Source organism: Phocoena phocoena, chromosome 6 (assembly GCF_963924675.1).
Source record: "Phocoena phocoena chromosome 6, mPhoPho1.1, whole genome shotgun sequence".
Lineage (NCBI taxonomy): Eukaryota > Metazoa > Chordata > Mammalia > Artiodactyla > Phocoenidae > Phocoena > Phocoena phocoena.
The window spans coordinates 82590259-82604894 of record NC_089224.1 but is presented as its reverse complement, the minus strand read 5'-3'; positions in this window follow the sequence as shown (position 1 = coordinate 82604894).

Sequence of the window (14636 nt, the reverse complement as noted above, 5' to 3'; positions counted from 1 at the left end):
AATAGCTGCCTGTGGCCTGTGAATAAAGAGGAAAGATCAGAGCTGGCATTGGTGTCTTTGGCCAGACGAGTCTGTGTCTGAGAAGGCAGTAGCTCACTACAGGTAGCCAGCGACTCAGTGCAGAGCCGTGAAACTAGAGACTGGGGTAGATCTCTAGAAGAGCTCCTGGTCTGTGGCTGTTTTGTGAAGGAGCGAGTAGCCTCTCCACCTGAGAAATTCCTAAAAGTCCTCCGGTATTCAGCCCAGGGAAATGGCTGATGGTTATACTGATCACATGAGTCATCAAGAAAAGGTTAAATTGTGCTCTGCGGGTTCTTTTTAGAAAAGCTCCGAAGTGTAAAACATCTTAGCAAAGACTCTCATCAAAAACAAATAGAATCAAAAGTAACTTTTTTAAATTAAGAAGGGCAAGCTTTAATAACTTAGAAAACTATTAGAACCTCTCTTTGCCCAAATTTTTACATAGATGTGTTACACGGGATTTTTTTGAAGCCAAATTTCCTCTTTTATGTTTGTGAACCTCATGAAATGGAACACCTACCTTCTTCAAAAGATACTTTGGAGCCATAAAAATGTTCATACACTATGACTCCATAATCCCCTTCTGGGAAGCTAGCCTAAGAAAATACCCTGAAATATGGGAAAACCATATGTAGAAAAATACTCATCAAAGACTTGCTTAGTGAAAAACTGGAAGCAGCCCAAATATTCAAAAAGGGGGAGGAGGATGATAAAATAAATTAGGGTATAAGCCTTGAATAAATATTCTATAACCATTAAAAATTATGGCATGAAGTTTATGAAGGATCAGAGAAAATACTTATGATAAAGTATTACGTAAAAAAAAAGTCTGGAAAAATATTTGCACACACATGATTTATAAAAACAAGCAGGGAACATAAAAATGTACTTGTCACTGTGTCAATGTGGTAGCATTATGGATATTTACCTTGTTTTCAAATTTCTCTAATAGTATTATATCTCTTCTTTTTTTAAAAAAGTTCAATCCCTAAAAAAAAAAAAAAAAGAAAGGCAATAGATGCTATTAATGCTTTAAGTAGGAAGAAACACCATGAGTAGAGGTTGGGGGGTAAGTTAAGATGAGAAACTGCCCATCTTATTGCCCAAATATTGTGTCTTTAGAATTGCTTCATGTTTTATGAAATAAATATAAAAGGTATGCAAAAAGCATATATAAAAATATAGTTTTGTTTAAGGCACAGAAAAGTCCAAATTATATTACTGCAGAAACCATTCAGGGTTTAAAGCTTCTTTTATTTCTATGTTTTCAGGTTACTATGGAACTACTTACAAGGGGCTTCTTGTCAAGGAGCATTGAGATGATGCCTAGTGTCTCCTTACAGTTTTTATTTCATCTGCAGCACTTGGTATGCCATGATCAGGTGGATATGGGTGTTGGGTTTAGAAAACAAATCTCATTTTCTCCCTCCACCATCCAGGACACTTAGAATCATGGAAGAACTGGAAGGAAACTCCAGGTCATTCAGGTAGAAATCTCCTTAGCAGGATCACATGTCCCAATGAGGTTGGGGGGAGGGGGGACATGCAGGGTCCCTGACTCACTATATAAGTGTGACTCCAGAGTCAAAATTCTGCTCGGGGGCAAAACAAGGTCAATTTACAAAGGTGAAAAAATAAACACACGAATCCAAATCCAAATCCCTGGGAAAATGCAAACTGGAAGTGTAAATCAAAGGAACATAGTTCTTGACACAAGAAAAGTAAGGGGGAAGGCATAAAGACACCTGTTGGTACCTATTACTGCATAACAAACTACCCTAAAATTTAGCAGCTTAAAACAAGAACCACTTTATTGTATTTCACAATTTTATGGGTCAGGAATTCAGGCAGGGCTCAGCAGAGAAATGCTTTTGCTTTTCATGGCATCTGAGGGCACTCAGTGGTACTCAGCTTGCAAATGAGTCTAGAGGATTCAAAGATTCCCTCATGTGTCCGATGCCTGGGGAGGCTGGCAGCCTGGGCTGGGCTGGATCTGTTGACCACAGCTCCTACACCAGGCCTCTCTAGCACAGCCGTCTCCTCGGTATATTGGAGCTCTTACATGGTAGCTGCCATGGCCCAGAGCAAGCATTTAGAGGCCTAGACTTCTTGCAAACTGGCTGGAAATTCCAGAACATCACTTCTGTCATATACTATTGGTCAAACAATCAGTAAGGCTAGCCCAGGTTCAAGGTGGGGAGGAGGCAGTGCAAAGTCATAGAGGTGGAGTTCGTGTGTACATCGCTGGTGATGATGGAAATTGGTACATTTTGAGAAGGCACCTTGTCAATATGTACAGAATACATAAAACCATTCATCCGTTTTGGACCCCTGTCACAGTCCTGGGCATTCATCTACCCTAAAGAAATAATTATACTAGAGACATGAAAGATTTACTATTATCTATCAGAGTGACAAAAATAAACAAAACCTAAAAGTCCAACAGTAGGAAAATGACTAAGGCTTAACACCACTCTGGAATAGTAAGTAGCTATTAAGAATGTTAATTATGAAAGTTTTACATAGAAACATGGAAAATATTTACAGTGTGGTGTTAAACAGAAAAAAACACCAAAGGTTATATGCATGTAAACAGGGATCAAAGGAGAACAGACAGGAATAAAAATAGTTGTATTAGGATAATGACATTAGATCATTATTTTTCCTATTAGATTTTTTTCTTTAAAATACAAGGAACAGAGAGAATCATGTTAAACACCACCACAGGGGATGCAAACAGCAAAATCCAGTTAGTGTGGGACACTAACTCTACAGGATAAATGATCAGTTTTTTTCAACAAATAAATTACGAGGGAAAAAACAAAAGGAAGGGGAATCTAGAGGTTTAAAGAGACTTGTCAACCCACTGGAATAATTGGGCATTATTTCGATCCTGATCCAAACAAATGAATTGCAGTGACAATATTCAAGACACTTAGGGCAAATTTGAACTCTGGGCTTTTGTTTATCTTAAGGAATTATTGTTTATCTTGTTAAAGATGATAATGGTACTGTGGATACTTTTTAAAGTCCTTATCTTTTAGAGATAACTACAGAAATGTTTACAGATTAAATGATACGATATCTGGGATTTGCTCCCAAAAATATGGAGTGGTGGGAGCAGTGGATGGGGTGAAGATGAAAGGAGATAAGGAGTTGGTAGTTGGGGGGAAGGGTGGTATTATACTGTTCTCTTCTGCATTTCTTTGAAAGTTTCCGTAATAAAAAAAGGTGTTCGTTTTCAATGTCATTTAAGGTTGCTGAACGAAGGGACAAGCCAGGCTGTGCGTTGGAGGGATGCATCGGACATAGGTGTGGAAAGGATGCCACAGGAGCCTGGGGGCGAGGAAGGCCTTAACCTGAACAGTGGGGGACTTAGAAATCCAAACAGGTTCTTACGGACAGGAGACCTGGCCCTGGTCCCAGGTGGCTGCTTCAAGCCTTGTGCCCAATCAAAGTCTCAGTTGCCTCAGCCATTAGCAAGGATAAAGATCTTACCTTGAGATGCACCAGTGAAGCTATTTGATGCCTTAAAGATTCTGGTACCAGTTCCCAAAGGTGGATGTGTGTTGGGAGGGGTAGGTTCCCCCACACCATCAAGCAGTTCTCTGCACCTGGGTGTCCTAAAATTCAACTCAATTCTGACACTGCTAGCAGCAGGTCACACAGTGAAAGGTTTAGTCCTACAAGATGGCTACCCTCCCACCACTTCAAACGCCGTTGCAAGTCGATGTTGTCACCTGTGCTTCCGACCAACTGGCTATAGAGTGAAGGATCCAACGACCTCCTTCTTGGGTTTGGTTAATTTGCTAGAGCAGTTCACGTAACTCATGAAACATTTTACTTACTAGATCAGTGGTTTATTATAAAAGGATATAACTCAGGAACAGCCAGATGGAAGAGAGGCATAGCACAAGGTCAGGGGAAAGGGTGTGGAGCTCGGAGCATCGAAGCCCTCTGGGACTGTACCATTCTCCCCAGAGCTCCACGTGTCCACCAACCCTGAAGCTTTCTGAACCCCATCCTTCTGGGTTTTTATGGAGGCTTCAATCATAAGCCATTGGCGATAGAACTCAACCTCCATCCCCCCCCCACCCCCGGGGTCTGGAGGTGGGACTGAAAGCTCCAACTGGCAACCAGCCCCCATTCTTAGGTGCTGGTCTAAAAGTCACTTCATTAACACAACAAAAGACACCTTTATCCCTCTCAGCACAGGAAATTCCAAGGGTTTTGGGAACTCTGTGCCAGAAATGGGGATGTAGATCAAATATATATTTCATATTACAAGTATCATAGCCCATTTTGGGCAGAAAAGCTGTTGGGTGCTGTGCACACATTAGGAGCAGCATAAGGCCCAAGCTCCAGCCATGCTTGGCCAGGTCACCCAGGGCCCTGGCCTGCCCTGGTCTGTGAGAGGACACATGGTGACCTCAGCTGCTGATTACTCTTCAGATTGCAGGAAAGGAGGGGATGCCAGAAGCCAGAGTCCCAGAGAGAAGCCAGCAGGGCCCCTGTCATCCACCACCCAACAGCAAGTCCTGGGGGGACAGGGATGGGAGAACAGTCCTGTCCTTGACCTTTAGCTACAGAGGCCTCAGAACTGGAGAAGATCATGAACTGTTTCCAAGCGGACACAGGGGTCCAGGTAGGACGGACAAAGAAGGGCTGCCTTGAGCAGGCGGGGGCAAGCAGTGGCTGCCACGGGCACTCTCGCCTCCTTCCTCTCTCCCGAGGAGGAAGGATCGAAGCCTGGCGCTAAGTTCCAGCTGTGCCACCTTGGGCAAGTCACTCTACCTCTTTGACCGGCAGTGTGTCCTCTACAAAGTAGAGACAGTAATAATACCTGTCTCAGAGGGTTGTGAAGTGGCATCAGGAGACCGTTAACAAAATAGGAGTTCGCTCCCCATTCATCACCCCTCCAGTCAGAGCCCTGGGCAGTAGCTGTCTCCATATTCTAAGCAAGGGTCTCACTTCAAGGGAGATATTTAAGATTCAGAAGCCTCATTAGAGATCTGATGTGCTTTGTCTGGGATGTGATTTTTAGAAGCTCCCCAAGTTACTCCAGTGGGCCGCAGTGCCGAGAATTCCTCGTGATACTCCTGATAAAGATCAAGTGAATGAACAAAATCAGGCTTTTTTTCTTATTGCACTTTAGGGCCAAGTGCAGCTGAATGGGGGTCTTGGGGTCCAAAGATTTGGGAAATTAAAGAAAAATTTAACCCCTCAGAAACTAGGGTCAACTCTGGAATGTTGTCACGTGTTTAAAGCTTGGAGATTTGGCCAAGCCTCATTTAAGTTTGCTTTTCTTATAACATGATGAATAGTTCTGTGTTGGTTCCCCCCACCACCACCATTATCTTGCAATGGCCCTTATTCAAAGGCTTGAAAAATTTGATGAACCATGTCTCTCTGATACACATGTCTAAGAATAAATTAGAAAATACTTGAAATATATTTAGGAAAAAAATGCCATTTGGTACCACAAGAATTGAGGGTTTATAGAAAGACGCTGTTCAGAATAAATGTCAGGCATTCTTTTTGGATGAATAAGCCCCTGCAGAGGTCCCAGCAAGACTGGTCAGTTCATCCCTTAGTTCGACTCGTAAGTGCTCATTGATTCACGTGGAAGGCGTTCTGGAATGGGGTTGGAACTCCAACACACGCACAGAAATGACATGGAAACTCTTGGTCCAGTCCTGGGAGATGGATGCTTTCTTTCCTTTCTCAAAGCCAGAGGGATCTGGCAGTGTTTTCTCATACTTCTCTCTTTTACTCTTGGAATCTTCATGCCCCCGGAGATTTAATGAGTGGTTCTCAAAATGTGGTCTCTGGACTAGCTTGCTAGAAATGCAAATTCCCCTGCCCACACAGCAGACCTACCGAATCAGAAATTCTGGGATGGGGCCCAGCCATCAGTGCTTTCACCAACCTTCCAGGAGATTCTGATCCACTGGAGTTGAGAACTACTGATTACGAGCACAGACGGATCATGAATAGACTTTCAGAGCTTCCACGTCAGCTCTGCCACTTATCGTTCAGGTAAGTCACTTCACCTCTCTGATCCTCTGTTTCCTCTGCGAAAAATAAGAATAATAGCCTACCACTGTAGGCTCGTTTGAGGATTAAGGGAACGGATGCAAGTGGAGTGTTTAGCACTGCTCCTTGCAGGGCTGGGATTAGGGTGAAGCGAATGAGGTGCCTACAGTCCTGTGGACACCTCCTTAAATTCTGCATCCAGAAATGGCTCACTTACCTCACCCTCGACCCAGCCCTGGTTCTTGATATTCCAAAAGTGCTCTGTAAATGGCTGCTACTATTTTATATTACTGAGGGGCCATCCATCTTCAGGGCCTTGACCATTCAAAGTTCCGGAGTCAAAGTCTTTAGACAGTTTGGTGTAGAGGAAAGAGCACTGGTTCTAGAATTCGCAGGCCAGGATCTGACCTCTAGGAATGCCAGGCAAGGAGAGGGGTGCAGAGTAGAGGTGGGGCAAGCCCAGCTCCCCTAGACAGGTTCCTTTCACTGGGCAGGGCCCTTTCTTCCCTGTTTCCTTCATTCTGAGAGAAACAGAGGCCACTCTTGAGTTTGGACCCTCTCCCATCTGTGATCACTGTATTTTCTGTAACAGTAGATACCGAAAAGGCATTTGACAAAATCCAACATCCATTCTTGATGAAAATTTCAGCAAATTAAGAATTGAAGGAGAATAGAAGAGGACTTCCTCCTTCTGTCAAAGGGCCCCCACAAACCCCACTGCTAACATCGTACTTACTATAAGATGCCCCTCTCCATCTAGGATCAGGAACAAGATAAGGATGTCCACTTTCACTGCTATTCTTTGCTGCACCAGAGGCTCTAGTTAGTTGATTAAGGCAAGAAAAAGAAACAAAAGGCATCCACATTGGAAAAGAAGTAAAACTGCCTTTATGCACAGATGACCTGACTGTCTATGGGGAAAATCTGATGGAATATACAGTAAAGCTACTAGAACTAAGGAGTGAGTTTAGTGAGGCTGCAGGATACCAAATCAATGTACAAAAATCAACTTTATTTCTATATACTAGCAATAAAAATTGGAATTTAAAATAATGTCATTTATAATAGCATAAAATATGAAATAATTAGGTATAAATCTGCAAAAGATGTGAAAGACCTGTGTTGAAAACTATAAAACATTGCTGAGTGAAATTAAATAAGATCTAAATAAATGGAGAGATAACCCATTACCTAATCCAAGGGTGCAAAGATTGACCCCTATGTTTCTTCTCAGAGTCTTATAGTTTTCATTCATTTTGACTTCATTTTTGTATATAGTGTGAGGCAGGAGTCCAACTTTATTCTTTTGCATGTGGATATCTGGTTGTCCCAATACTATTTGGTGAAGACCCTATTTTTCCCCCATTAAACGGTCTTGGCACCATTGCAGAAAATCATTTAATCATAAATATGAGGGTTTCTTTCTAGATTCTCAAATTCTGTTCCCTTATATATACGTCTACCCTTATGTGAATACCCCACACAGTCTTGATTGTTATAGATTTGTAGTAAAATTTGAAATCATGAAGTTTAAGTCCTGCAACTTTAGTCTTCATTTTCAAGATTGTTTTGGCTATTCAATTTGGACAACTGATTTTTTTTTTAACATCTTTATTGTACTATAATTGCTTTGCAGTGTTGTGTTAGTTTCTGCTGTGTAACAAAGCGAATCAGCTATATGCATACGTTTATCTCCATATCCCCTCCCTCTTGCATCTTCCTCTCACCCTCCTTATCCCACCCCTCTAAGTGGTCGGCAAAGTACCGAGCTGATCTCCCTGTGCCATGCCGCTGCTTCCTACTATCTATTTATATTTGGTAGTGTATATATATCAGTGCTACTCTCTTACTTCGTCCCAGCTTATCCTTCCCCCTCCTCGTGTCCTCAAGTCCATTCTCTATGTCTGTGTCTTTATTCCTGTCCTGCCCCTAGGTTCACCAGAGCCATTTTTTTTTAGATTCCATATATATGTGTTAGCATACGGTATTTGTTTTTCTCTTTCTGACTTACTTCACTCTGTATGACAGACTCTAGGTCCATCCACCTCGTTACAAATAACTCAATTTCGTTTCTTTTTATGGCTGAGTAATATTCCATTTTATATATGTGCCACATCTTCTTTATCCATTCATCTGTTGATGGACACTTAGGTTGCTTCCATGTCCTGGCTATTGTAAATAGAGCTGCAGTGAACATTGTGGTACATGACTCTTCTTGAATTATGGTTTTCTCAGGGTATATGCCCAGTAGTGGGATTGCTGGGTCATATGGTAGTTCTATTTTTAGTTTTTTAAGGAACCTCCATACTGTTCTCCATAGTGGCTGTAACAATTTACATTCCCACCAACTGTGCAAGAGGGTTCCCTTTTCTCCACACCCTCTCCAGCATTTATTGTTTGTAGATTTTTTGATGATGGCCATTCTGACTGGTGTGAGGTGATACCTCATTGTAGTTTTGATTTGTATTTCTCTAATGATTAGTGACGTTGAGCATCTTTTCATGTGTTTGTTGGCCATCTGTATGGCTTCTTTGGAGGAATGTCTATTTAGGTCTTCTGCCCATTTTTGGATTGGGTTGTTTGTTTTTTTTGATACTGAGCTGCATGAGCTGCTTGTATATTTTGGAGATTAATCCTTTGTCAGTTGCTTCATTTGCAAATATTTTCTCCCATTATGAGGGTTGGACAACTGATTTTTGATAAAGCTGTAAAGGTTGTTTAGTGGAGAAAGCATGGCCTTCTCAATATATAGAATTCCGGAACAATTGGATATCCATATGTCTTGATTTTTTTACTCTCTTCTGCTCATGACCCCTGCTTTTGTCTCAACCCTTATTTTCTGAAATGCTTGTATTCTTCTAAAGTTCTTTTTCTTATTCCTTTTCAAAAACATAAATTTAATTAATCTTAATTAAATTTAAATCTTCTTGGTCTGTGCTTTCTCTTTTCGCAGGCTATGCCTTATCTCTCCATTCATAGATGATTTCTGAAATCTGGGAGTGTGACCAGCTTAAAGGGCAAAACTGATGGAAGCCAAGGAAGCAGCCTGTGAATCTGTTCTCTGTGCCTTCCTCAGTCAGTGGCCTTCCTTCCCCCTGGTCAACTCTGGGGAAGGACCTGAGTAGCCACAGCTACAAGGATTCTGGCACCTGCAGGGCCATCAGGTACTGGGCAACTTCTCTAACTTGGTTTCTGAAGGAGTCAGGGCCTCCTCAGCCTCCACGTCTACTTTGTCCATGAGCATAACATATGTCTTGTGACATAAATCAAGTTATCTAGTGCATGGATGTCCAGCTAACCTTGCAAACAGGCCTCAGAGGTCCTGATTTGGCCACTTGTATGGCGGGAAGTACCAGGAGAGCTCTGCGTGGCACAGGAGTCTCACAGCGTGGCCCCTGATCCAGCAGCGTCGGCATCACCTGGGAACTTGTTAGAAATCAAATTCTCACACCTATTGAATCTGAACCTCTGGGGTGAGGCCTAGCAATTTGTGTTTTATCCAGGCCTTCAGGTGATTCTGAGGCACCTGGGCAGTTAAAATGCTTACCTGCTGGCACTAAATTACCAAGATTTAATATCCTGCTTCTGCCATTTGCTACCTGTTACTTAAAATCTCTGCGTCTCAGTCTCCTCATGTATACAGTGGAGATAATAAAGGTCCTAGCCTCCTAAAGGCCATTGTTCAAATTAATGGCATGATCCATGTAAATTACTCAGGAAGCACTTAATAATCATTAGCTTATAGATGTAAATTTCCCTTGCCTTCCCTGCTTATGAAAATTCATTGTCATGTGTAACAGTCGTATAAAAATTTCGTAAAGAAATTTGTATGGGGGCTTCCCTGGTGGCGCAGTGGATGAGAGTCCGCCTGCCGATGCAGGGGACACGGGTTCATACCCCGGTCCGGGAAGATCCCACATGCCGTGGAGTGGCTGGGCCCGTGAGCCATGGCTGCTGAGCCTGCGCATCCGGAGCCTGTGCTCCGCAACGGGAGAGGCCACAACAGTGAGAGGCCTGCGTACCGCAAAAAAAAAAAAAAAAGAAAGAAAGAAATTTGTATGTAATGGTCCTCCTCGTTTTTATAAGAAGCAAGGTAAGTGTTATCATTACCTTCTGTCCACTTGTAGAAACCAAGACCCAGACGATGAACCATCTTTCCAGGGTGACAGTGAGACAGAAACCACTTCTGACTTGAACACCTGTGTATTTGCATCACATAATGAGTTCTCAGAATGCAGGACTGGAATCTTAGTTGATACAGGTTTAACTGTTTTAACTGAGGTACTTGTATTTGTGTACTATGGAAAGAAAGATATGGTTAATGGTGATGCTGTTAATTATATATAAAGTGCTTTGCAGGACCCAGCTTGGCACCTTACTCATCACTGCTCCCTAAGACTCCTCTTTTTTAAAGGCGTGAGGCTGTTTGGGTGGACTCAGCTCCAACTTCTGGCTCCAAAATTTCTTAGCTGAGCGTGTGACCTTGAACAAGGCACTTGCCTCTTGGAACTTCCTCTTCCTCTTCTATAATATAGGACATTATCCCTGCCCTGCCCAGCTCCCAGAGCAGCTTTCAGTCTCAAATGAACTAATAGATGTGGAAGCACTTTGCGAACTGTAAAGTACGTGCACAAGTAGGGAATTGGAAGTCACAGAGGTGATGAGGGAAGAGTTTGCTGAAGACGAATACCACCGGCCCCCACCAGCACTCAGCAGCCCTGTGGTCTGGCAAGGCCAAAGCTCTGTACAGCTGGTGGGAGGCAGGTGGGGACTGGTGGACAATTAGTCAGGATTTGTGGTCAGTCCCATATCAGGGAGCAGCCTGCTGGGACAGGGGGAGCTCAGAGACTCTGCCCGGCAGAGCCACAGGCTGACGCCATCAAAGGTATGAGCCACTAGCTCAGGAAAAACCCACTGCTGGCCTGCTTCCTGGCTAGCCAAGGTCCCTCTGGATTTAGGCCCAAGGAGTCCACTTGAAATAAAACAAGTTCTTGTCCCAGTTGCCAGTTCACAAGAAGACCTTGGGCGAGACCTTCACTTCACTGGGCCTTAGTTCTACAACACAAGGTGTCTGGCTCGCACTATCCCACTACCTCTGTTATTATTCCTCCTACGTCGAGTGCTTGCATCCAAAAATCTTCCCTGCCGGTACTTTTCCTGAGTAATGACGAATGCGTTTGCCCCTTTTGCGATATTCAGAGACACATAACAGAGCTTCCAGGAGACTATTCCTAGTGGCTGAGGGTGGAGCTGGGAACCAGCTTGTCTGGATTGGAATCCTGGCTGGCTGTGTGGCCTCTGGCAGCTTGCTTAGCCCCTTTGACCCTCGGTTTCTCCATCTGCAAGATAGGAGCCATAAGCATACCCACCTTACCAGGTTGAAGATCACTGAGACGATGTGTGAAGGGTTTCGTCCAGCTCCAGGCAGAGGAGAAGCTCAATAAAAAGCTGTTATTAGTTTCTCCAAACACGAGGGTGCACAGGGACCACCCTGAATTGACTTCAGAAACACGGAGACACCTGACACTATTAGGAGCCTATGAGCCCTCACACAGGAACTATGGATTCTCTCTTTTAGGATTTTGAAAGAACTGGACATAGTCCCAGAAACCCAACATCCAGGGACCCCCAGCCTGGAAACTACTGTCCTGGAGTCTTAACACTTCTTCCAGCTCTGACAATACCTCAGCTCTGCTGAAGGTCAGCCAAACCTCTTCAAAGAAACCCGCGTACTCAGTGGCAGCTGGGCCACTGGCGAGTCCAGTGCAGACCCCAGGAGGAGCGGCCACAGCCCAGAGCCCTGTCTCCCAGGGGCAGGGCCCCTGGACAAGTGGGGCACATCAGAGGAAAGCCTGCAGCCTCCTGTTTAGCACGTCTGGGAAGTGAACCTCCACACTCCCTCCCACCTCTCTGATCTGAAAAGGTCAAGAGAGAAGGAAGTGGTTATTTCAAAGGCTGGGCGAGCCTGCTTTGCAAAGGGGCCTGAGTCCTGAGTCCCCCAAGGACTTGTTGAGAGAGAGAACTTTGCCTGTTTCCTTTCCTTCATTTCCTCCTTCTGCTCCTTGCAGAGGCCTGTTCTAAATATACATCTTAGAAGTCAAGATATGGGATGGCAAGAAGCAGAAACCGAGCTACCAAAGGTAGAGAGAAAACTCGGGTTCTGGGTTGGGTGGGAGTGATTTGGGGGGTCAGCCATGTGGTGAAGTCTCCCATGGCAAACACCACAGCTGGTGGGAAGAGCACACAACCCTCCCCTCTGTGGATGCCTCTCACCCATTCTCTCTGGCTCCTCAAACATACCACCTGAGACATCCAAGGCAGGAGTTCTAAGTTCCATTATACAGAGGAAGAAACTGAGAGGCAGAAAGGAGGTGATAACACTATAAATCATGGTTAATTATGTTGAGTACTTACTAATTTGCTAATAAGGTACTGAGAAGGATCCCCGCAAAGATCTGATGAGGAAAGTACTATTATTACTATCCCCATTTTACAGATAAGAAAGTTAAGGCACAGAGGAGAAGCTTAGTTTATTTAAGCTTACTTGCACACCAAGTAACTGTCAGACACCAGAACCCACACTTGTAATCACTGGCTACACCAGCCCTGCCCAAGGGACCACACAAGTCCATGGCAGGGCCAGGAGCCAAGCCAAGTTCAGTGGTCTTTCCCTGCCACCCCTCTGCTTCTGTGTGGTCAATGTAAGGCTGGCTATTCTAACAATCAAATGTACACAAAAGAGGGGCCAGCTGTGTAGGAGGGAGTGAGCACCCCATCATTAAGGGGCATGCCAACCAAAAGTACATGACCCCTTGGTGGGGTGTTACAGAGGTGATTGGGGTTGAACTTAAGGTTCCTTCTAGGCACGAGCATCTACACAGGATGGAAGGGGACGATGAAACCCATTGTAGGTGCTAAACAAACCTCCAAAAAAAATTTCTAGGTCCCATCTTTTCTTTCTGTTCTCATATCACTCATTCATTCTTAAGCTACAGTTTACAATTTACTATGTGCCAGTTGCAGTGTCATGTAACAAGGGACAAGACAGACACAGCCCCTGCCCTCCTGGAGCTTATATTACAGTGACCTACACAACCCAGGTTGCCTTCCTGCAACTTCCTCTACTAAGACGACGTTTCCCTCTCTGGACCTTGGCTCATCCTGTTTCCCTTCTGCGGAAATCAAACCCAACTCAAATGCCACCTCTTCTAGGACACCTTCACTGGCATTCCCAACAACAGTGTCATTCCTCCTGTTAGGCTTCTGTGACCAGTACAGGGTGTTTACATATCTCACAGGGAGTTGTGTTGAACTGCTTTGAATTTCAGATGTTGGGGGGAAGTGGAGAGCTCTTCTACAAGACCACAAGCTCGTGGACAGCAGGGCGATTGTGTCCTAGTCTGGTTTTCCAATGCCGGGTATCCTGACACAGAGAAGGTGCTCATTCACTCATTCATTCATTCAACAAGTGTGCCATGAGCACCTACGATGTGGCAGGCACTGTTCTGACTCTGGGTTTACAACTGTGAACAAAACAGACAAAAAGCTCTACCCTCGTTGCCATTCCAGTGGGAACAACTAAGTGGACAAAATTGATAACTGAATGAATATGCGTTAAATCCTGAAAATGCTTTGAGACCCTATGCCTAGGAAAAGGTACATTTTAGGACTGTTTGTATATCCACAAGGCCAAATATTTATCTAAATTAAGTGAGCTCTTGAAGGAAGCCTACCTTCCTCTGTGGTGTGAGTGTTTAAAAATCACCAGAAAGAGACTGTGTTAGAATTAGTTGTTGCAAAATGACCCTGTTTGGGGATCCACAGCCATCGAGGTATTAGTCTGAGGCTTGGATAAAATAAAATAAACTAAGCTTTAGAGTCACAGAAAAGATTCAGTTTGAGGAAACACCAGGCCCAGGGACAGTAATAACAAAAATAATCACAGCAAACACTTACACAGCACAGATTATGTGCCAGGCCCAGGAGAAGCTCCTGGTTCCTGACACATGACTAAGCTGTGTCGGAAGGAAGGGGAAGCTACCAGAGGGGTGACCCTGACTGGAGCTGTCCCTCAAGATCGGGCCATTGTTCACTTGGGCTCTGACTGTCCCGTAAGCCACAGCGAGCTTGCAGCCTGGTGCCTTTGAAATTCCCAGGAATTCAATGGCAGAAAAGACAGGTCTTTCCAAGTGGAAGGAAATTTGATTCCTAAAATAGAAAAATTGTGCTCAGAGGAGGAAATTCCTTGTTACTATGGAGGCATCTTTACTCCCTGAAAAGAAGACTGGGAAGCACATTTATTGAGAGCCTATTATATACCAGGCACTGTGTGAGGACCTGATGTGAACTATCATTTACTCACTGCTGGGTGCTATTCTAACATGAGGCCACAGCCAGGAATGAAATACATACATACTGTCAGTCGCCAGGGCTGACATGCAGCCAGGATATCCCTATATAACTGTCCTACGTGTTAAAATATTTCCATGTTTCTGTTTTACAGAGCAGCTGCCCTGAGCCTCTGAGTGCCCCCTCCCTGCCCCAGCTGCCCAGGCCCTCCTCCCTTCCTTCCCCTCACT